We start from the raw sequence: 25,555 nt of genomic DNA, 5'->3' as shown, positions 1-25,555 counted from the left end.
TTTTTAGTAGAGACGGGGTTTCACTGTGTTAGCCAGGATGGTCTCGATCTCCTGACCTCGTGATCCGCCCGTCTCGGCCTCCCAAAGTGCTGGGATTACAGGCTTGAGCCACCGCGCCCGGCATCTTATTTCAATATCTATGGAGATGATCATGTTTTTCTAATTTTATCTATAAATATGATCAATTTTATTGATAGATTTTTAGTATTGAGCCATCCTTGTATTCTACTTAGGAAGACAATTGATCATGATATAAAATGCTGCTGGATTCCATTTCCTAATATTTTACTTTGAATTTCTGCATTAGTAATTTTACTTCAGATTGCTTATGAGATTATTTCTTAGGACTATCCACTTCAGAATTTGGTGTTAGCATTATGCTGACTACATAAAAATTTTATGTTTCCCATTTCCCCCTGTGCTTTGGAAACCACTTAAATATCTTTGGTTTACCTCAACCTTAAAGATCGGTAGACTTTATTTGTAAAACCATCTGTGCTCTTTTCTCCCCATGGGGGTAGTCTTTTGAAACCATTCTCTCATTATTTTTTGATACTCGAATTGTTAATATTTTCTAAATAATTTCCATTTATTTTTCCTAGAAAATTATCTATTTTATTTACTAGGTATTCTAATATTTTTTTATATATTTTAGCTGATTTTAGGTTTCTTAGTTTTTTTGTTTTTTGTTTTGAGATGGAGTCTCATTCTGTTGCCCAGGCTGGAGTGCAGTGGTGTGATTCCTGCTCACTGAAAGCTCCACCTCCCGGGTTCAAGTGATTCTCCTGCCTCAGTCTCCGGAGTAGCTGGGATTACAGGCATGCCACCATGCCCGGCTAATTTTTGTATTTTCAGTAGAGATAAGCCATGTTACCCAGGCTTGCCCCGAACTCCTGACCTCAAGTGAAGGGCCTGCCTCAGCTTCCCAAAGTGCTGGGATTACAAGCATAGCCACCACACCCAGCCCCATCTATTATTTTAGTGTTTCAGTTAGTTTATTTTAGATCTGTTTTTTACATATTACATATACATTAGGTTTTGCTTTGTGATTACATCTGCCATTTAAAATTTTTTTTAATTATGGTAAAATACACATAACATAAATTTTACCACTTTAACTTTTTTTTTTTTTTTTTTTGGAGACAGAGTCTTACTCTGTTGCCCAGGCTGGAGTGCAGTGGCACAATCTCGGCTCACTGCAACCTCCACCTCCTGGGTTCAAGTGATTCTCCTGCCTCAGCCTCCTGAGTAACTGGGATTACAGGTGCCCACGACCACGCCTGGCTAATTTTTTTTATTTTTTGATATGTTGGCCAGGCTGATCTCGAACTCCTGACCTCAGGTGATCCGCCCAACTTGGTCTCCCAAAGTGGTGGGATTACAGGCATGAGCCACCTCACCCAGCCCCCCCTTAACCATTTTTAAGCATACAGTTCAATAAGTACATTCATCAGTCATCAGAACTCTTTTTGTCTTGCAAATCTGAAACTCTGTACCCATTAAACAATAACTCCTCATTCCCTCTTCTCCCAGCCCTTGGCAATCACCATTCTACTTTCTATCTCTCTGAATTTGGCTACTCTTGGTACCGCATATAAGTGGATTCATACAGTATTTATCTTTTTGTAACTAGCTTATTTCATTGAACATAATGTCCTCGGGTTTCATCCATGTTGTTGTAGCATGTGTCAGAATTTCCTTTTTTTTTTTTTTTTTTTTTAAATTTTGACAGAGTTTTGCTCTTGTTGCCCAGGCTGGAGTACAACGGCACAATCTTGTCTCACCACAACCTCCGCCTCCCGGGTTCAAGTGATTCTCCTGCCTCAGTCTCCTGAGTAGCTGGGATTGCAGGTGTGCACCACCATGCCCAGCTACTTTTGTATTTTTAGTAGAGGTGGAGTTTCATCATGTTGGCCAGGCTGGTAACTGGCCTCCTGGCCTCAGGTGATCCGCCCACCTTGGCCTCCCAAAGTGCTGGGATTACAGGCATGAGCCACTGTGCCTGGCCTCCTTCTCCAGACTCTGTTTCCCCTCTGCCATTTGGATACCAGAGAAAACTAAACCCTGGGGATGGGTGGATCTATACATTACAAAAGAAGGCTAAGTTACTGAATGACCACACAGAAGAGTGGTAAAAACAGTGCTGTAACATTACTAGGGAATCAGAAACTGTGGAAAGTATTATTTTCTTGCTTGAACTATGGGAACCAAGATAAACCAATGTGAAACTTACCATTGTGTAAGTGTCCTTGGGGAACTAATGAGTCACAGCAGATGGTCTCGGTCCCCTAGTTAATTGCTGCAAATGAATATGAGTGTTTTGTCCTTTAAGATTTTAAATTCTGTCTTGTAACCACCATATGGTGTCCTGTCATCTGTATAGCTAGTTATCTGTCACTTGAACGGTGACTTATTTATTATACGGCAAAAATATTTGCAGAGTGAATACTAGATACTAGTTAAAAATACTCATTAGAATCTGGTTTCTGAAAGCGATCACTGAGTGTCTCAGAGCACCACCCACCCCATGTCCCCAAAACCTAATAACTCAAAAAGGGAGGGTTTGCTGTGGTGTGAAGTATGCAGCACACCTACTTTTATGTTTCAATATCAGCTTCATGAGAACATCCTGTGCTTATTAATTTTTCCTGATTTTGCACAAATCAAAATGAAAGCTTAGCTTAATCATTGGAACTCATGCAATCTCCTTGCCTATAGCAGCCTTACACTCTTGTCACCTGGGAAAACATTGGATTCCTGTTCAGTTTGTTCACCTCATCCCTCAGAGCCCTGCAGTGGCTAAGTGCCAGAAAAGCGGTTTTCTTATCATTCCACAAATGTAGCTCTTACAGCTGTGATTTTGTTTGTGTTTTATCTTTTTCTTTCTTGAAATGGTGGGTTTGTGAGCATGAAGGCCCTTTCTTGCTAAGACCCCACCAGCAAAGCTGCAGCTGTTCCTGATGGCCACTGCATTGAGATGTTTAAAATGAACAGTGTGGGTCGCCTCAAGAAGCAAATCGAATCTGACCTTATTTGGACAGCACGCTGCGGAGACAGGTGCTCACAAGATTAAAATGATTGTGCCACAAACAATTTCTTTGCTCGTTTGTTAAGTAGCTCTTTCTCTTCCTGGAACTTTCGTTTGTTTGTTTTTCACCTAAAACTGATTTTGTTCCCCTGAAGTAATGCTAATTGAATTTGGCTGTAGCATCAGTCTGTGCTGCATTTATTTGCATAATTGAGCTTTTCCATTTCCCTTTTAGGAAAAGGGTAAAGGCTGAAGCACGGATGATGGGAGAGAGAGAAAGGAGAAGAAATCAGGAAAGACCGCATCACACCTAGTGTTGCACAGTTTCCAACTTGGGCATGAAAGAGGGTCTTCTGGGGCATAGCTAATTTTAGGTCATGCATGTGGTGGTGTGCTGAAACACTTCCACAGGCAAGGATGGGTCTGTGGCACTTTTAGAAAAGAAAACTCCTTAAAAATATTATACCATAGGCTGGGTGCGGTGGCTTATGCCTGTAATCCCAGCACTTTGGGAGGCTGAGGCAGGTGGATCACCTGAGGTCAGGAGTTCGAGCCCAGCCTGACCAACATGGTGAAACCTCATCTCTATTAAAAATACAAAAATTAGCCGACCATGGTGGCACGTGCCTGTAATCCCAGCTACTTGGGAGGTTGAGGCAGGAGAATCACTTGAACCCAGGAGCTGGAGGTTACAGTGAGCCCAGATCGTGCTATTGCACTCCAGCGTGGGTGACAGGAGCAAAACTCTGTCTCAAAAAAATATATACATATATAAAGATATATATTTAATACATATAACATATATTATATATAAAGTATATATTAAATATATAACATATATAATATATAACATATATTAAATATATATAAAATCTAGAAAATCACATCTACAACTTCCAGGAAAAGAAAGCTGAGAGATGGTTGTAGGGTTATCTCTACAACGTCTGACAAAATGAACAACAGAGAAAAGAAACGAGAAGCACACATACGCATGTGCACACACATGAGCTCTCATCCCTCGGCCAATGATGAGAGAGGAAACTTTATGGCCATGATCGCTGCAGAGCGGTGCTCACAGAAAGAAAGAAGCGGAACAGCCTGACTTGGTTTGCAGAAGTACCTAGCCTCAGAACACGCCCCCAAATAAGGGGAAAGAAGTGGGTGAACAAAATCTTGAGAATTTTCACTGATATTTAAAACTTTAGAGGAAGTAATGACATTGACTGTTGCCAACACACGTTGTTGAGACAGAGAGGAAGATGAGGGAAGACACAAAGAAAACCTTAGGAAGGAGACGCCCTTCATTCCGACTGCAGGGACAGGTATAGGGAGAGGTAATTGGGATCTTCTGAGCTCACCACTTTCATTTCTTCAAGGTTGGGGGGGGAAAATAAAGGCAAAATTATTAAAATCACAAAGATCTAATAATTCTCATGAATAGACAGAAACCTAACAGAAGGGAAGAAAAATGAGAAACAAAAACCACACAATCCCTTTGGCCAGACGCAGTGGCTCACATCTGTAATCTCAACATTTGGAAGGCTGAGGCTAGAACATCATTGGAGCCTAGGAGTTTGAGATCAGCCTGGGCAACACAGTGAGACCCCCATCTCTATAAAAAATTTAAAAATTAGCCAGGCGTGGTGACACATGCTTGTAGTCCCAGCTACTTGGGAGGCTGAGGCAGGAGGACTGCTTAAGGCCAGGAGGTCGAGGCTGCAGTGAGCTATGATCACACCACTGCACTCTCACCTGGGTGACAGAGCAAACCCTGTCTCAAAAACAAAACAAACAAAAATCCCCAAAAGTAGGAGAGATGGTGGGGGTCGGGGGAGGAGGATAGATCTCAGGAAGGAGGTGAGATGTCAGCTACAGCTCTGGAGGGATTGAACCATAAGGGCCAACTCAGGTGGAAACGAAGGCCCCCCATGGCAGGCCACAGGAAACCGAGTCCAAAACCACAGCAATAAACATCTCTGACACAAACTGTAACCAAACTGCAGAAGAAATAGGAGTCTTCGTAGGGCAGTCAAGGTTGTGCCCATTCCCAGCTGAGCTCCCCATCCTGAGGTGGCCACCACCCAAGAAGGCAGGGAAGACATTGAGGACGTGCCATATCCAGGCCTCACTGCCTGTGAGAGTGGCCGCAGGGAGGCTTCAGAGGTAGTGGGAGGATAATGGGACTTATTTCAAAGCCTCAGAGCTGCCTCAGGTGAGCAGGACTTGAAGATGGCAAAGTAAGGACTTCTCAGACCCCTCTTTTCTCTTAAACCATAAGAAAATAACATGGAGACTAAGAACAGAAATGGCAATCTTGGTGTTAATAAGAGAACATCTCTAATGCCAAACTTCAATATGCTTGAAGCAGGGCCGCCAAGGGCAGGGGAAACTCGTAAACCTGAGCACACAACAGGACCAGACCTTGTACACAGCTGGGGAGCAGGGAAAAGGCACAAGCAAGAAGGCGGTCCCTACGGTGTGCAGATCCAGCATGGCGTGGGAGCTCATGGGAGGAGCTGGTAAAAAAACTTTAGAGGAAGTTATGACATTGATTTAAGTTTTTTGATAATTCAAGAACTGTGATGGCTACTACAACTACCGGCGGAAATACAGTAGAGCAGGCTGGAGAACATTTGCGTCTTGGTTGCCATGAAAGCACACTGAACAGAGGCAGCAAGCCAGGTAGCACCAGGGCGGTGTACAATTCAAAAGCAGTCTTATCTTCAGTGTTTGCAAGAAAACCTCCCAGGTCAGGGGCTCTCAGACTATTTTGCTCTAGACCATTTGGTAAGAAATACATTTTTCATCACACACACACACACACACACACACACACACACACAATTTACATTACTAAATACAATTTTTGTTTAGAAATACATACTCTTATTACAAGGGATACGTTCTGGTATCTTCTACATAATCCTATTCTATTTTCTAAATACAGATGGGGTGACAAGACCCTAAGATGATCCTCAATGAACTGTACCTACTGGTGTTGACACCTTTGGATACTCCCCTCCCCTCAACTCTGGGCAGGACCAGTGACTTATGCTCCTGTGGGTTAATAGGACCAGCAAAGGTGATCATATGCCACTCCCAGGACTATATTATGTCATCAGACTGGAGTGAGAGAGCCTCCTTGCTGGCTCAGTGAATGGAGTGCCACATTGAGGACGCCCATGTGGTAAAGAACTGTGGATGGCCTCCAGCAACTGTGGGCAGCCTCTAGGACCAAGGGTGGGTTCCCACCAACAGTCAAAAAAAGGCAGAAGCCCTCAGTTATACAGCCACAAGGAAATAAATTCTGTCAAAGGCCTGAATGAGCTTGGAAGTGGATTCTTCCCCAGTTGAGCCTCCAGATAAGAATGGAGCCTAGATGGCATCTTGATTGCAGCCCTATGAAACCCTGAACAAAGGACCCAGCAAAGCTGTTTGCAGATTCCTGACCTACAGAAACTGTGAGATAATAAATATGTGTTGTTATAAGCTGCTCATTTTGTCATAATTTGTTATGCAACAATAGGAAACCAATCCAGCAGATTACAATCCGCTAAATAGATTTCATGACCCCATCATGAGTCACAGGCTGCAATTTGGAAAACACAGACTTGGCTGGGTGTATTGGTCATACCTGTAATCCCAGCACTTTGGGAGGTCAAGGCAGAAGGAATGCTTGAAGCCAGGAGCTTGAGACCAGCCTGGGCAATGGTGTTATGCCCCTATAGTTCCAGCCACTCAGGAAGCTGGGATGGGAGGATTGCTTGAGCTCAGGAGTTAGAGACTGTAGTGAGCTATGATCACATTACTGCTCTCCAGGCTGGGTGACAGAGCAAGACCTCTTCTCTTTAAAAACAAAAAATGCAGACTTAGTAAACTGAAAGCTACACATATTTCTATATTCTACAGGAATGTGACCTTGTGATAACAGTAAATCTTGTAAGTGTATTTGTTTTAAAAAATGGATTTCTGTGCCTATAGAAGAGGACTAAACAAATGTAACATATAAGTATTTAGGATGATGATTCAAAAATTTTTCTTGAAATGAGAGAAGAATCAAATCTGCAGATTTAAAAAGTGCACCATGTTAGGGAGGAAAATGATATAGAAAAGTCATCACTCAGCCATACCCTGGTAAAGCAATTAGACTTCAAAAATAAAGAGAAGATAATTTGGGCATCTTCTAAAAAAGATCAAGTGACTCAGAAAGAGAAAAATAATAAGACTTGATTCAGATATCTCCTCCTCCTCCACCATGGCAGAGCCTGCCAGCTGTCCAACAAAACCCCATTTTCTCTGCTTCCTGGGCACACAGCTCAACATTCCCACCCCCACCACCACCCTCCCCCACCCCCTGCCAGTGCAGATAGGTGACCAGTAGTGACTTAGCAGCAGAAGTGAATGTGCCATTTGGAGCCTAGTGTTAAGAAAGCTGCAGTCCAGTCCCCTCTCCAGACTTTTTTTTTTTTTTTTTTATAGTGGGTGCTGAGGTCCTTAGGCTTATTTTCAGGGTTTCTTCCTCTCCATGTTTGTTTTTTTTCCTGTTCTGACTCAGAGCCAAGGTTCTTTCCCCCCTTGTATTTTTCTAGCATCTCTTCATGTCCCTTGGGAGGAGCCAGGGATAGAAGAGGAAGCAGCTTGTTATGTTAGATATAGCTTTCTTCATATTATCAGACATAAGAGCAGGCATTGAAAGAGATGCTAAAATGTGTATCATTGCACAAGACTTCCTGGGCAATTTGAATGGAGATAATGTACCTTCTGAGAACAGGTCTCAAGTCCCAAGTATTTATCACGTCAAAGTTTTAATCTCCTTAGTGCCATATTGTTCTCGTCAGCGGGAGGCTTCTGAGCTAAAAATACAAAGTCAAAGCAAAAAAGAGCAGGGGAGAGGGCAAGCAATTACCTAAGCATCTGGTACTGTATAGGAAAATGTTAATATGGATCGTTCAGGGGCAGGAAAGTATTCCTCTAACCTCACCCAAATGACTGAGTTTCTGCTTCATTTTAGCATTTGCGTGTTTGTGTTCGTTTTTCTTGTACCCCAGGTTCCTATGGAGCCGGTCCGGAGCATCCAGATGACACTGGCACATGAAGTAAGTTGTATGAGAAGAATATGAACATGAGAAATCCATCACTTTAATAGCAAGCAGCGAACAGACCTCCTCTTTGTCCAGAGAGAGGCATTACCCCATCCCTCAAGGTTGCCTGCTGCGAACAGCCCTGAGAAAAGGCTCAGATAAAGCATGATCACGGCTTGGCATTTGTGGAAATCAGAGTGACGGGCAGTGGCCTGAGAGACCCAGGAGGGCTATCTTTCGTCAACAGGGAGGAAGTGGAGATGGCAAGAAATGCACTTTTAAATGGAAAACTGAAGAGGCTGTGGGAGCAGGATGGTCACTCAGTACTGGTGGAGGCCTCAGGTGCAGCTTTTGAGGCAATGTGGCAGTGACTCCAACTGATCTACCAGTCTTGACCTTTACCTGACAATGTCTAATCATTGAGGGAGGGAGGGAGAGAGACGGGAGGGAGAAGATATAAGAACAATCAGGAAGAGCAGAAAGGAAATAAAGTGAACCTGAGGTATTTGCGAAGGAGGCAGAATGATGTTTAGGGAGACACAAGATTATGGGAAGAGTGGCTAGGGTTTGCTTCTTGGATGTGAATTATTTGGCAAAAAGTTCTGCCAGGGCACGGGAGAAAGTCAGGAGAGAGATGAGCAGCAGCGGAGCTGAGGATACCAGTTGCCAAGGAAAGTATCTGTGCAGGTCCCCATGACAGGGCAAAGACTTCCGTAATCATATGCTCCAAAGGCTGAGGTAGAAAAGGCCTGGGAACATGGTCCATGTGCCAGCCCACAATAGGTCACACACACAAGCAAAGAGGGGTAGGGGCTGGAGGGAGCTGGGGCTGGGGAAATTCTGTGCAGGATGGAACCTGTAGGAGAAATGAGGGAGTCCCAGGGCCACCCAGTGACCCACACACAGAGGAGCCAGCCTTGGATACTGCTGAATCTGGGGATCTCAGGCTGAGGAAGGGGACCACAGACATGTGCCTGATTGCAGGAGCCCAGCGGCCCTCCCTGCCCTCTGCTAATGAGCAATGGGCGTTTCATACACCAGGAGGAAGGAGGGGAAGAACCAAGAGCGGGAGAAGACTCCCTCAGGAGCATCAAGAATAAGGGGACAGTGATTAGATCTGGCAGAAAAGCTCTCTGAACGAGACAGCATTTTAAAACTGAAAGTGACTAAAGAACGAAAACGAAGCTAAAATATAAAATTGATTCCTCTTAGCAGAGAGAGAGACAAGAAAATTTCATTTTCTGAACACATCTTGACTTTGCATTTTTAATTTGCCTGTTCATACCTCTTTCACCCAGTGGTAGAAGGTGACACAGGCCCATGTGATCACAGTCCCCTCACCCCAGAGCACAGGCAGCCCAGACAGGGGCTTTCCTCCCACAGTGGGACAGGCAGAGATCTTTTTCTGATGCCTCAGGTTCCCTTTCACCTGCACGGATGACAAAAGCTGGCACCAGATGGCTGAGAGCAAGTGAGGAAGGGGCTCTTGTCCCATGTGCTGGTATCTCTTGCTGACACCCAGAGTCCTGGGGAAGTGCACTTACACTAGCTTGGACAATGAAAGCTGGCACCAGATGGCCGAGAGCAAATGAGCAAGGCACTCTCGGCCCATGTGCTGGTATCTCCTGCTGACACCCAGAGTCCCGGGGAAGTGCACTACACCAGCTTGGACCAAGGGAAGGACACGGACAAGAACAGCACTGCAGGAGCTTTGAAAACTCTATTGTCATTAGAACCACAGCCCACATGCCGGGCGTGGTGCTTCACGCCTGTAATCCCAGCACTTTGGGAGGCTCAGGTGAGCGGATTACCTGAGGTCAGGAGATCGAGATCATCCTGGCAAAGACGGTGAAGCCCCTTCTTTACTAAAAATACAAAAACTTAGCTGGGCGTGGTGGCGGGTGCCTGTAGTCCCAGCTACTTGGGAGGCTGAGGCAGGAGAATCGCTTGCACCTGGGAGGTAGAGGTTGCAGTGAACCAAGATCATGCCATTGCACTCCAGCCTGGGCAACAAGAGCAAAACTCAGTCTCAAAACAAAAACAAACAAATAAACAAAGAAGACACAAAAGAACCACAGCCCACAGAAGCAGGAACAGGACCTATGCGCTAAACTTAAACAGGGTGACTGCTAGAAGAGGAGATTTAAGTAGAATCTAAAGTCTCCTCATATAATATCCAAATGTTTAGGATACAATCAAAACTCACTTGTCATACCAAGAACCAGGAAATTTCAAATGGAATGAGAAAAGACAATCAACAGATGCCAATACCAGAGTGAATCAAAGTTGGAACTATCTCACAAAAATTTTAAAGTAGCCCTCATACAAAAATCATTCGAAAGAGCAATGACAAATATACTTTGCAAATGAAAAAATAAATGAAGTCTCACTAAAGAAATAAAAGATATAAAAAGGAACCAAATGAAAACTATAGAATTGAAAAGTACAACAGTTGAAAAGAAGAGACTTATTGGATGGGTGCAATGGCAGAATGAATATGACAGAAGAAAAAATCAATGAACCTGGAGATAAAGCAACAAAAATTACTCAATCTGAACAACAGAGAGAAAAAGACTTAAAAAAACAAAACAAAACAAAACAAAAACAGAGTTTTCAGGACCTGTGAGACTATAACAAAAGATCTAACATTTGTAAGCAGACAAAGAGAATAGGGCTGAATAAATTTGCAAAGAAATAATGGGCCAGGCACAATGGCTCATGCCTGTAATCCCAGCACTTTGGGAGGCCAAGGCAGGCAGATTACCTGAGGTCAAGAGTTCAAGACCAACCTGGCCAACATGGTGATAACCCTGTCTCTACAAAAAATACAGAAATTAGCCGGGCGTGGTGGTATGTGCCTGTAGTCCTAGCTACTTGGGAGGCTGAGGCAGGAGGATCACTTGAACTTGGGAGGCAGAGGTTGCAGTGAACCAAGATTGCGCCACTGCACTCCAGCCTGGTGACAGAGAGACTCCATCTCAAAAAAAAAAAAAAAGGCCGGGCGCGGTGGCTCAAGCCTGTAATCCCAGCACTTTGGGAGGCCAGGATGGTCTCGATACGAGGTCAGGAGATCGAGACCATCCTGGCTAACACGGTGAAACCCCGTCTCTACTAAAAAATACAAAAAACTAGCCGGGCGAGGTGGCGGGCGCCTGTGGTCCCAGCTACTCGGGAGGCTGAGGCAGGAGAATGGCGTAAACCCGGGAGGCGGAGCTTGCAGTGAGCCGAGATCTGGCCACTGCACTCCAGCCTGGGCGGCAGAGCGAGACTCCGTCTCAAAAAAAAAAAAAAAAAAAAAAAAAAAGAGAGAGAGACAAAAAAAAAAAGAAATAATTGGTGAAGACTATCTAAACATGGCAAAAGAACTAAGCTTATAGACTAAATTACCTAAGTGAACCCTAAATAAGAGAAACCCAAGAAAACCCATGCCAAAGCATATCATAATTAAATGAAAGGCAAAGAAACAATATCTTGCAAATAGTCCTCTGGAACCATGATACCAGAAGGAAGTAGAAACAATTTTTCAAGTACTGGAAGAAAAAAACTGTTCATTGTGAGTTGTATGTTTGGTGAAAGTATCCTTCAGGAATGACAAGGAAATAAAGACACGTTCAGATGAAGGTAAAATAAGAGAATTTGTGGCTAGCAGACTGACCCTTAAGGAATAGCTAAAGGAAATTCTCTAAACAGAAAGGAAATGACAACAGAAGAATTGGAAATCAGAAAGGAAAGAATAACAGAATGGACAAAACCAGGAGTAAATAGACGATCTTCCTTGTGAGTTTCTAAATCATATTTCATGGGTGAAACAAAATATATAACACTATCTGATGTGGTGGTTAATGTATGTAGAGGAAATACTTAGACAGTTAAACTTAAAAACTGGGCAAGATAAAAGAAACTAAGAAGCAAGGTGTCTACAGTTCACCTGAAGTGGTAACACTTTGTGTGACAGTAGACTGTCACAATTTATGTATAAATACTGTAATGCCTAGAGAAACCACTAAGAAAACTATCCAGAGCAATATGCTAAAAAATCACATATATATTTATATATCTCATTAAAATAAAGAAAATGTTGGCTGGGTGTGGCTGGGTGCGGTGGCTCACACCTGTAATCCCAGCACTCTGGGAGGTAAGGGGGGCAGATCACCTGAGTTCAAGAGTTCCAGACCAGCCTGGCCAAAATGGTGAAATCCCATCTCTAATTTTTAAAAATACAATAATTAGCCAGGCGTGGTGGTGGGCACCTATAATCCCAGCTACTCGGGAGGCTGAGACACGAGAATCACTTGAACCTGGTTGGGGAGAGGTTGCAGTGAGCTGAGACAGTGCCACTGCACTCCAGCCTAGGTGACAGAGTGAGACTGTCTGAGAAAAAAAAAAGTTAAAGAGAAACAGGAATAAGAAACAGAGAGAACAAACAGGAAAAAAAGACAGTAAAATGAAAGACTTTAGCCCTAATATTTTAATAATTATTTCAAATGAAATGGTCTAAATCCACTAAACAGAGATTGGAATAGTGGGTTAAAAAAACCACAACTTAACTCTATGTTGCCTACAGGAAACTCAACTGAAAAGCAGTGACATAGGTAGGTTAAAAAAATTATGTAAAATGATTATGCAAGCATTCATTTCAAAAAAGTAGCCATGGCTATATTAATATCAGATAAAGTAGACTTCCAAGCACAGAAGAACACAGGGACAAAGGAATATCACTTAATGATAAAAGGATGAATACACGAAGAAGACCTAGCTGTGCATGCACCAAACAACAGAGCGTCAAAACACTGAAGCAAAATTGATGGAGCTGAAAAGTGAAAAAGACACACACAGTTAGAGTATGTTCTCTGATCACAAAATATCAACTAAGAAATCGGTAATAGAAAGTCAATAAAAATATTCCCAAACTTGTATATTAAACATCACAATTCTAAATAATCCATGGGGCAATAAAAACTTTCAAGTAAAAATTTAAAATACAGAGAAGAAGAAGAAAAATGAAAATATCATGCATTAAATTTTGTGGAATACAGCAAAAGCAGTACTGAGAAGGAAATTTAAGCATGAACTGCTTATGTTTAAAAGAGAAAAGATCTCAAATTAATGATCTTAAGTGATCTTAAGTTCCTACTTAAGAAGAAGGTAGAAAAAGAAAATCTAAATTAAATCCAAACAAGCAGAAAGAGAGGAAATAATAAGAGCAAAAATCAAAGAAGTTAATACAGGAAAACAATAGAGAAAATCAGTGAAACAAAAGCTGGATCATTAAAAAAATATAATAAGTAATTGAAAAACCTCTAAGAAGGCTGATAACAGTGGAGAGAATATGCAACTCTCCAATGTCAGAACAAGATGGAATATCACTATATCTGTTGTAGTCATTTAAGAGAAAGTAAGGGACTACTATGAACAAGTTTATGCCCATACATTCAAGAATATAGAAAATCAGACTAATTCCTTGAAAAGCACAAACTACCAAAATGCAACCGAGATAAAATAGATCACCTGAATAATCATATAACCATTAAAGAAATTTAATTTATAGCTAAAACACCTGTGAGAAAGTTTCCAGGCCCAGACAGTTTCACTGGTGAATTCTACCAAACATTTGAAGAAGAATTAAAACCAATTTTACACAATGTCTTCCAGAAAAATAGAAGAGAAAACCCTTCCCCACTCTTTGTGTAAGGCAAGTATCACCCTGATACCAAAATTAGACAAAGACAGAAGAAAGAAGAGAGGAAAGACAGAAAGAGAGCAAGGGAAGGGAGGAAGGGAAGGAAGTCAGAGAGGGAGAAAAGGAGGGAGGAAGGCAGGGAGGGAGGGAGGGAGGAAGGAAGGAAGGAAGGAAGGAAGGAAGGAAGGAAGGAAGGAAGGAAGGAAAGATGGATCCATATCTCTTATGAACTTAGACATAAAAATCATCAAAATACTAGCAAATTTAATCCAACAATGAAAAGAATTACATGTTATGGGCCGGGCGCGGTGGCTCAAGCCTGTAATCCCAGCACTTTGGGAGGCCGAGACGGGCAGATCACGAGGTCAGGAGATCGAGACTATCCTGGCTAACACGGTGAAACCCCGTCTCTATTAAGAAATACAAAAAAAAAAAAAAAAAAAAACTAGCTGGGCGAGGTGGTGGGCGCCTGTAGTCCCAGCTACTCGGGAGGCTGAGGCCGGAGAATGGCGTGAACCCGGGAGGCGGAGCTTGCAGTGAGCTGAGATCCGGCCACTGCACTCCAGCCTGGGCGACAGAGCGAGACTCCGTCTCAAAAAAAAAAAAAGAATTACATGTTATGATCAATTAGGATTTATTTCAGCTATGCAAAGTCAATTCGATATGCAAAAATCAATCAACATATCACTAGGCTAAAAAACAAGAAGGTTTTATGAGCATATCAACTGACACCAAGAAAGTCTTTGACAAAATCCACCATCCACTCATGATGAAAATTTGCAAGACACTAATACTAGAAAGGAACTTTCTGAACTTGACAAAAAGCATTTTCCCAAAGAATTACAGCTAACACCATAGTTAATAGTGAAGAACCAAATGCCCTTCCCTAAGATCAGGAGCAAGGCAAAGATGTCCAAACTCACTACTCATAGCCAACATAATACTGGAAGTTCTAGCAAGTACAACATGGCAAGAAAAAGAATTAAAAGGCATAGAGATGGAAAAAAAGAAATAAAACTGTTCCTATTGACAGATGACATGATCATCTATACATAGAATCTCAAAGAATTTTCCTCAACAAACCTCTTAAACTAACAAGAGTCCAGCACATTTGCACAATACAAGATCAACACACAAAAATCAACTACATTTTTATATACTAGCAACAAACATGTGGAAACTAAAATTAAAAACACAATGCCCTTTACAATTGTACCCTCCCTAATGAAACAGGTATAAGTCTGAAAAAACATGTACAGAATCCATATACTGAATGTTGCAAAAATGCTGACAAAAAAAATTAAAGAAGATGTAGTTAAACGCAGAGACATATTGTGTTCATGGATTGGAAGACTCAACATAGTAAAGACACCAGTTCTCCACAAACTGATTTGAGGATATAACAAAATGTCTATCAAAATCTCAGCAGTTTTTCTTTTTTCTTTCTTTTCTTTCTTTTTTTTTTGAAATGGAGTCTTGTTCTTTTGCCCAGGCTGGAGTGCAATGGCGCAATCTCAGCTCACTGCAATCTCTGCCTCCTGGGTTCAAGCAATTCTCATGCCTCAGCCTCCCAAGTAGCTGGGATTACAGGCACCTGCCACCACACCTGGCTAATTTTTGTAATTTTATTAGAGACAGGGGTTTCACCAAGTTGGCCAGGCTGGTCTCGAACTCCTGACCTCAAGTGATCCACCTGCCTCAGCCTCCCAAAGTGCTGTGATTGCAGGCATGAGCCACCATGCCTGGCCTCAGCAGTTTTTCATACTGAGGCAGGAGGACATAGAGAAGCACGTTCTAAATGTATATGGAAAGGCAAAGGACCTAGAATAGCTAAAACATTTTGAAAAAGAACTAGGAAGTGGAGCTGGGTGCAGTGGTGCATACCTGGAGTCCCAGCTACTCAGGAGGCTGAGGTGGGAGAATCAGTTGAGCCCAGTTCAAACACAGCCAGGCAACATAGCAAGACCCTGTCTCTAAATAAGTAAATAAACAAATGGAGTGGAAGAAATCACTCTACCTGATGTTAAACTTACTATGGCTACAGCTGTTAAGACTGTGATATTGGAGAAGGTATAGACACGTAGATTAATAGAACGGAATACAAAACCCACACAGCCATGCCCATCTGATTTTTCATAAAGTGCAAAAAATAACTAAATGGAGGAAGGATCACCTTTCAACAAATGATGCTGAAACAACGGGACACCCACAGGAAAAAGACTGGACCCAAACCTCACATCTTATGCAAACATTCACTGAAAATGGATCACAGACGTAGATGTGAAAGGTAAAATTATAAAGCCTTTAGGAAAAATAAATAGGAGAAATCATCTGGATTTAGGGTTAGGTAAAGAATTCTTGGACTTGGCCCCCAAAGCACAACACATAAAAGGGAAAATTATAAATGGGACATCATCGAATTTTAAACTTTTGTTCTGCAAAAGCATAAAAAAAAATGCAATTAGAAAATGGGCAAGGCTGGGTGCTGTGGCTCACATCTATAATCCTAGAGCTTTGGGAGGCTGAGGCGAGAGGATCACTTGAGCCCAGGAGTTTGAGACCAGCCTGGGAAACATAGTGAGATGCCGTCTCCACAGAAAAAGAAAAAAAAATTTAATCGATGGGGCATGGAGGCACACACCTGTGGTCCCAGCTACTTAGGAGGGTGAGGCGGGAGAATCAGTTGAGCCTGGGAGATCAAAGCTGCAGTGAGCCCTACCACTGCACTTCAGCCTGAGTGACACAGTGAGATGTAAGAAAAGAAAGAAAAGGAAGGAAGGAAGGAAAGAAGGAAAGAAGGAAAGAAGGAAGGAAGGGAGGGAGGGAGGGAAGGAGAGAATGAAAGAAAGGAAGAAAGGGAGAGAGAAAGAGAAAAAAGAGAAAAGAGAAAGAAAGAAGAAAGAGGAGAGAAAATAAAGAAATTGGGCAAAAGACAATGAATAGACATTTTTCCAGTGGCCTATGTGTCTGGCAAATAAGCACATGAAAAGATGTTTATCACTCTCCTTTAGGCAAATTAAGACCATACTGACACATCACCAGACACCTATTAGAACAGCTTTAAAAAGCAGTGATCCACCAAATGCTGGGGAGATTGCAGAGAAACTGGATCTCTCATATTAGTATGAATGTAAAACGGTACAGCCACTCGGGAACATAGTTCGATAGTTTCTTCTCAAACTAAGAAATGCACATAAGATATGATCAGTAATTGCACCACTGGTCCTGTGTCCCAGAGAAGTGAAAGCCTGTGTCCACAACAAAATACATATGCACAGGTTTACAGCAGCTTTATTTGCAGTAGCCCAAAACCGGAAACAATCCCGATGTCCTTCAGTGGATGAATGGTTAAACAAGGTGTGGGAACTTCCACACCATGGACTATTACTCACCAATGAAAAGGAATTCAGGGCCGGGCGCGGTGACTCACACCTGTAATCCCAGCACTTTGGGAGGCTGAGGTGGGCGGATCATGAGGTTAAGAGTTTGAGACCAGCCTGGCCAATATGGTAAAACCCCATCTCTACTAAAAAATACAAAAATTAGCTGGGCGTGGTGGTGGGCACCTGTAGTCCCAGCTACTCAGGAGGCTGAGGCAGGAGAATCGCTTGAACCCAGGAGGTGGAGGTTGCAGTGAGCCAAGATTGCACCAGTACACTCGGGCCTAGCAAGAGAGTGAGACTCAGTCTCAAAAAAAAAAAAAAGGGAATCAACTACTGATATGGCAACAACTTGGATGCATCTCAAGGGAACTATGCAGAATGAAAAAAGCCAGTCTCAAAGGTCACGTACAGTATGATTCCATTTATAAGTCATCTGGTAGTAGTGACATTATAGAGATGGAGAGTGGATTATTGGTTGCCGAGGTTAGAGATGGGAGGCAGGTTGGGCAGATCTCTTATGTCTTTTCCCCCTAGCTGCTCTGAGCCCACATGAGCACTTCCTTTTAATTCCCCAAGACAGGTCTAAGTTCACAGCATGTGAATGATGTGCTGTTTCCCAGGGGGAAGGATGGAGAATCCGTATTGCACACTACAGTTCAGAAGCCTCATCGCAATCCTTCTCATTGGCTCCGTGTTTCTTCCCACAGTTCTATCAGTTTTCTCATCTCTTTTCTCCTCACCTCCACCCAGCATAACCTCTAAAATCCACGTCATTGCCCATGGACGCATGGGAACTCAATTCTTGCCTGTACTTTTCACACCCTACTCAGCAAAACAAAAGCGAGTAGCTTCCAAATAGCTGCTGTTTATGATTTCAGGCATACTTGGGTAGCAGGTAGGGATCATGCTTATTCAGGGTTGTTGGGGAGGTCTCAGTGCATCTACTTATTATGATTATTATTACATGAATATATCCCCTTGTAGCCCATATGCATCTTGAGTGCAGAGACTCTCTTATTCAACTTTTTATCACTCTCTTTTTTAAAAATCTCAAGTGCTTAGCACAGTGCCTGAAAACAGAAGCTTAAAATATTTGCCATGGGAACAAACGATTAAGTGAATGAACACTATAAGGCACCTGTGACTTACCTTCTCTTCCTTCCTTCCTTCCTTCCTTCTCTCCTTCCTTCCTTCTCTCCTTCCTTCCTTCTCTCCTTCCTTTTTTCTTTCTTTTCCCCCTTTCTTCATTTCTCCTTTTCTTTTGACTTTGGTCCAACATATTGTTTCAGTGCCTAAAAGATGTTGACCAACCACGGCCAACTTTGCCTGTTTTTGTAAATAAAATTTTATTGAAACATAGTGACACTCATTCATTTATGTATTGTCCGTAGTGTGTTCATACAATAGAAGAGTTGAATAGCTGTGATTGACAGTAGAGTCCACAAAACCCAAAATATTTACTATCAAGTCTTTTATAGAAAAAGTTTGCCAATCCCTGCTTTTCAGGGATTGGTTGATGAGAAATTTTATATTCCATTCCCAAGTGATAACTCAAGTACAAAACTCATTATCTCATAAAGATGTTTTACATTATTTTTCCTACTGTGCCCAGAATATAAATCATTCATATAATTTGAGTTAAGATGAATCATCCACATCATCTATTCTGTCTCCCTTGTTTGCAGCTAAGGAAAATAAAGTCTGTATGGAAAGACTTTCATGAAACCTTCCCCAGAATCATCTTACCTCCTTCTCATGTAGTCCAACTTCAAGCCTGCATGAATTACTAGTAATTCCTAGTGAGTCTTACTAGTAATTCCAAACACTAAATTCGGGGCAACAATTCTACCCGTGCATTTGGATGGAACATTTGTACTCAGTGGGAAAGCTAAGGCACACCCCAAACAACTCGAAATTTGCCTCTGAACATTCTGGCCTCCGGAACACACGATGGCTTCCTACTCCAAAGAGAAGGAAAGGACCACTAATGCTTCCTTGTCCCACCATTATATTTTATTCTTTCTAATCAATAAGATTCTACTAGTAATTTTTTAAAAGTTTTAGATACGCATGAGAAGCAGTTTTATTACATGCAGCCTGTGATACTTCTGCAGCATATTTTTTATTAATGGACATTACTTTTAGGTCAGTTTTAGGTTTATAGAAAGATGAGCAGGAAGTAAATATAGCCCGCTCTTTCCACCCCACCCTAACTAGCAGTTTCCCCTATTGTTAACACCTTGCTTTGTAACGGTACATTTGTTTCCATTGGTGAACCAATATTGATGCATTCCTATTAACTAAAGTCCATCATTAACATTAGGGTTCACTCTTGTGTTGTACATCCTACGACCAAACGCATAATACCATGTGTCATCATTATAATACCACATAGAATAGTTTCGGCCGGGTGCAGCGTCTCACGCCTGTAATCCCAGCACTTTGGGAGGCCGAGGCGGGTGGATCACAAGGTCAGGAGGTCAAGACCATCCTGGCTAACACGGTGAAACCCCGTCTCTACTAAAAATACAAAAAAAAATTAGCCGGGCGTGGTGGCGGGTGCCTGTAGTCCCAGCTACTTGGGAGGCTGAGGCAGGAGAATGGCCTGAATCCAGGAGGCAGAGCTTGCAGTGAGCCAAGATTGTGCCACTGCACTCCAGCCTGGGAGACAGAGCGAGACTCCATCTCAAAAAAAAAAAAAAAAAAAAAAAGAATAGTTTCACCGCTTTCCCATGTGCTCCACCTTATTCATCCCTCTCCTCTGCCTCCTGTGCTTCCCAAATCCTTTTATATCATTGATCTATAGTTTTGCCACTTCCAAAATGTCATGAAGTTGAAACCATACATTACATAGCCTTTTCACATTGGCTTATTTCACTTAACAGTAGGCATTCGTGTGCAGGTTGAGTAGACATAAGTTTTGAACTCATAGTCTAAATACCAAAGAGTGTGGTTGCCTGATGTATGGGAAGAATATGTTTAACTTTGTAAAAACACTGCCAAATTTTCTCCCAAAGTAGCTGTATCATTTTGCTTTCCCACTAGTAGTGAATGAGGGTACCTGTTACTCCACATCTTTACTGGCATTTGGTATCATCAGTATTTTAGATTTTAGTTATTCTAATAGGGGTCTCCTTATTGCTCGAATTTGTGTTTCCCTGATGTGTTAGGCTGCATTTGCATCACTATAAAGAAATATCTGAAGCTGGGCAATTTATAAAGAAGAGGGGTTTAATTGGCTCACAGTTCTACATGCTGCACAGTAAGCATGGCACTGGTACCTGCCCCTGTTAGGGCCTCAGGATGTTTACAGTCACGGTGGAAGGAGAAGGAGGAACAGGGGCATCACATGGTGAGAGTGGGAGCAGAAGAGAGAGTGGGGAGGGGCCACACTCTTTAAACAACCAGATCTCACATGAACAGAGTGAGAACTCACTCATTATTGTGAGGACAGCACCAAGCCATTCATGAAGGATCCTCCCCCATGACCCAAATACTCCCCATCAGGCCCCACCGTCAGCATTAGGGATTACAGGGATTACATTTCAACATGAGATTTGGAGAGGACAAGCATCCAAGCTATATCGCCTAATAGCATATGATGTTGAGCATATTTTCCTATGGTTGCTTTTAAGCTATATATCTTCTTTGGTGAGGTGTCTGTTCAGATGGTTTGTCAATTTAATTGGGCTTTTTTTTTTTTTAATTGTGAATTTTTTTAAAGAGTTCTTTGCATATTTTGGATACATATCCTTTACCAACAGTGTTTTGCAAAGATTTTCTCCTAGTGTGTGACTTGTCTTTTCATTGTCTTAACAGTATTTTTCACAGATAAGAAGATTCTAATTTTTTTTTTTTTTTGAGATGGAGTCTCGCTCTGTTGCCAGGCTGGAGTGCAGTGGTGTAATCTTGGCTCACTGCAACCTCCACCTCCTGGGTTCAAGTGATTCTCCTGCCTCAGCCTCCCGAGTAGCTGGGACTACAGGTGCGTGCCACCATGCCCAGGTAATTTTTGTATTTTATTATTTATTTATTTATTTATTTATTCATTCATTTGGGACGGAGTCTCGCTCTGTTGCCCAGGCTGGAGTGCAGTGGCCGGATCTCCGCTCACTGCAAGCTCCGCCTCCCGGGTTTATGCCATCTCCTGCCTCAGCCTCCCGAGTAGCTGGGACTACAGGCGCCCGCCACCTCGCCCGGCTAGTTTTTTGTATTTTTTAGTAGAGACGGGGGTTTCACCTTATTAGCCAGGATGGTCTTGATCTCCTGACCTCGTGATCCGCCCGTCGGCCTCCCAAAGTGCTGGGATTACAGGCTTGAGCCACCGCGCCCGGCCATATTTTTGTATTTTTAGTAGAGACGTGGTTTCACCATGTTGGCCAGGATGGTCTCAATCTCCTGACCTTGTAATCTGCCACCTTGGCCTCCCAAAGTGCTGGGATTACAGGCGTGAGCCACCATGCCCGGCCCAGAAGATTCTAATTTTAATGAAGTCCCACTTAACACTTTTTTTTTCGTGGATCATGTTTTTAGCATCATATCTTAAAGCTCATTACCAAAACGAAGGTCATCTAGATTTTTCCTTATGTTATCTTTTACATATTTTATAGTTTTGTGTTTTACATTTAGATCTATGATTTTTTTTTTTGAACTAACTTTTGTGAAAGGTGTAATGTCAGTGTCTAGATTCTTTTTCTTTTTCATAAGGAACGCCAGTTCCAGCACCATTTGTTAAAAAGACTATCTTTTCCCTTTCTCCATTGAATTGGTTTTACCCCTTTGTCAAAGATCAGTTGGCTATATTTGTATGAGTTGATTTCTGAATACTCTATGCTGTTTCTTTAATCTGTCTATTCTTTCACCAATGCCACATTATTTTGATTATTGTAACTTTATAGAAAGACTTGAAGTCAATGAGAGTTCATCTTCTTTGTTCTTCTTCAGTATTGTTTCGACTATCACATCTTTTTGCCTTTTCATGTAAACCTTAGAATCAGTTTGCAGATATCCGCAAAGTAGCTTTCTAGGATTTGAATCTATGGATCAAATTGGGATGAACTGACACATAACAAGATTGAGTATTCTTATCCATTCATATAGTTTGTCTTTCCATTTATTTAGATCTCCTTTGATTTATTTCATCAGAGATTTGTAGTTTTTCTCACATACCTTTTTTACTTCTTTTGTTAGCATAATACATATTTCTCCCTCTCTCTCTTTTGGTAATAATATTAATGGTGCTGTATTTTGATTTCAAATTCCAATTGTTCATGGCTGGTATATAGGAAAGGAATTCACTTTCACATATTAAGCTTGTATCCTGCAACCTTGCTATAATCTAGAACTAATTAGTTCTAGATTTGTTTGTTTTGCCAGTTCTTTGGGATTTTCTACATGGACAATCATGTCATCTGTGAACAAAGACAATTTTATTTTCTCCTTCACGATTCATGTACTTTTTATTTCCTTTTTTTTCTTAATGTCTACAGTGTATTTTCAAAGCAATATATAACTACAAATATGATTACAGACAACAAGGTGCATCCTTTAAGCCAAGGTCTATAGTATTTTAATTATAAGTTTTAAATGCATTTTCTAAACACTAGATAAAGTTCTTAAAAACAGGGAATTTCTTTGAATGTATTTCCATAGTCTATCACAGAGTCTGTACATGGTAAGCACTCAATGAGTATGTGGTGGGAATGAATGTAAGATGTAATTTTAAAACTTAACATCTATGTCTGGGTTTAAGCAGAAAATAGAATTCACATCAGATGCTTCAAATGAAGAGACTTTAACACAGTGGACTCTCAACCATGACTGCCATTAGAACCAAAATTCCCCTCGTCTGAGAGTGAGACATGGGCTTCTCAGGTCATTTCAATGGCCAGCACTAGTTAAAAATCAGTAATAAAAGGGCTACTTGTAGACGTGTAGACAAGATTAAGAAAATCAAAAAGGGATGTTGAGGCACTTGCTTTATAAATGAAGAAACTGAAGCTGAGTGAGGAAAAGTAACTAGCTGAAGGTCATGAAGGTAGTTCATGGCTGAGATGGGCTTCAAGCCTAGGGATGTCTAATTCTATACTACATGCTGCGTTCCCAATGAGTTTTTCTCTGGAACCAAATGTAATGTTTGATCAAGCCCGAAGTAAAAAACACCTTCAAAGTAAACATAAGATGCTCCTTTACTTAAAACCACATCAAATAGATTAAGATCAAAGGTTCCCTTGTGTTCTCAAAAGAATTAGCACCTGAAATAAAACCCATCTAGTTTTTGTGATTAATATAAGACATGTGATGCTCTCTCCTTTTCTCTCCATCTTGCAGATAAAATCACGTCAGGATTTTTCTGGAAAGAGAATGATGAGAAGCCAGAATGACAGATATTATATCTGCTAACGTGTGGTCTGGGAGATAGGACACCTGGCAGGGGAGTGGGTTAGGAGGGCAGAGATGATGTTGACCTCTGATTAGAGCAAATGCCCAGACTTGGATTTCAAAAGCTCTTTCCCTTCCAATGTTGCTGTGCGTAGCATCCTAGCTTTACCTCTGAACTAAGAACTTCATGCAAACATATTTTCAATTGATCTGCCACTTATTGTTGACTCGATTATAAACCACTTAAAGCTTCTGAGACCAGCAGGTACCTAGTTTTGTGTAACACACATTTGTCTTTAAAATGCTTTATATTTTTTATAATTTTCTCCCTCATATTACCTAATTCACAACTCCATTCTATTTTATACACCTTGCATGTCCCTATTCATGCTGAAGCCTCTTCTCACTACAAAATGAAAGATAAAATGAAATGATTCTCAGGAAGGTGCTGAGCTTAAACTGAAGCAAGTTCAGTGGATGCCAGCGGCACCCTGATCCGAAGAAAAATCTCAGGGTCTGCAGCGCTTGCGTATCAAAGGAAGGTGTGAGCTCAAAGCTCTGGACCTAGCTTATAGAAATAGGACGCTGGTCATCAAATACTGTAGAAGAAAGCAGAACCGAGAGAGAGAGAGAGAAAAAAAAAAGAACTGTAGACGGTCCTCAACGAGGAGTTCTTCAGATAGTAGAATATACAGCTGAAAGAAAGAAAGAAGGAAATCAAGATCAAAGTCAAAATCTTGGTCCAGAGATCTTCAGCCTCGTTCACATTCTTATGATAGAAGACTCAGGCATCAATCAAGCAGTGGATCTCATGGCTCTAGAAGGAAACTAACTTGAAATCGTTCAAGGGGTCGAGGGAAATCCTATGGAGTTAAGAGGTCTAGGTCAAAAAGCAGAATAAGAAGATCTAGGTGAAGGCCTTGTCCATGTTCTCACAGTCAGAGCAGTGAAAGGTCCAGCCACAGAAGAATGCATAGTTGTTCTTGAGATAAAGAACAACGTAAAGGCAGAGATAAAGAGAAAAGGGGAAAGATAAGGGAAGGACAAGGATTACATAACATTAAACATTGGGAATCTGGAAACATCAAAGCTGGATTAAAACATCTGCCACCAGCTGAACAGGCCAAAGCCAGACTACAGCTGGTTCTTGAAGCTGCTGCAAAAGCTGATGCATTGAAAGCCAAAGAAAGAAATGAGGAAGAAGCAAAGAGAAGAAAGGAGGAAGACCAAGCCACCCTGGTAGAACAAGTGAAAAAAGTAAAAGAAATGGAAGCTGTTGAAAGTGATTCCTTTGTTCAGCAGACATTCAGATCAATTAAGAAGTCAAAAAGTTAGTGGAACCTAGTGAGGCAAAACATGCAACTTCAACATCAGGACCAGCAGTAGCAGGTGTTGATCTACCCAGTACTGAAAAACGAAATACAACTGAGCAGCATCCCTACTTCTATCAAGTACCAAGATGACAATTCCCTGGCCTATCCAAATTTATTTATAGAGAAAGCTGGTGCTGAGCGAAAATGATTCAGAGGCTAATTGCTCTCTGACAAGAAAGACTAATGGGCAATCCTGTGGCCTAAGTAATACACATATGGTTGGATTGGATGGCCAGCAGAAACATTGGACATTTAGGTTTTTAAATACCAATATTAACTTTTTGCCCGTAAAAAGAATTCAGCTGATTATATAAAAAGGTAATCTCATTTCATTCTTCTTTCATGTAGGCTTGAATATTTGTTGATTTGATTTAATATGCTTGTTTTTAAGCTGTATGTTTTAAACTGTAATATTATGAAAATTAAAACATAAAATTTAAGAATTTGTGAAAATGTTACAGTTAATAAAGCTAATTATAGATTTTTTTAAAAAGATTATCTGGGTGTGGCACGTGCTCTGCAGTAAACTGCAGTTTCCAGAGTTCCCTATTAATGCCTAATGGACCTAGGTTGTCTATCTGGATGCCAAAGGCATATGTGTATGTATCTTCTGTCCTGCTTCAGCCAAT

The 25,555-nt window shown here is 41.5% G+C and overlaps 1 pseudogene; it reads left to right on the top strand.

Annotated features, from left to right (window-relative positions):
• LOC112607760 overlaps nucleotides 1-25,130 on the top strand; it is a 30,097-nt pseudogene extending 4,967 nt beyond the window's left edge.
• The last annotated feature ends 425 nt before the right edge of the window (nucleotides 25,131-25,555 follow it).

The sequence above is a fragment of the Theropithecus gelada genome, chromosome 15 (genome assembly GCF_003255815.1).
Source record: "Theropithecus gelada isolate Dixy chromosome 15, Tgel_1.0, whole genome shotgun sequence".
Classification (NCBI taxonomy): Eukaryota; Metazoa; Chordata; class Mammalia; order Primates; family Cercopithecidae; genus Theropithecus; species Theropithecus gelada.
Note: the sequence above shows the minus strand (reverse complement) of the source record. Positions and strands in the feature narration are given on the sequence as shown.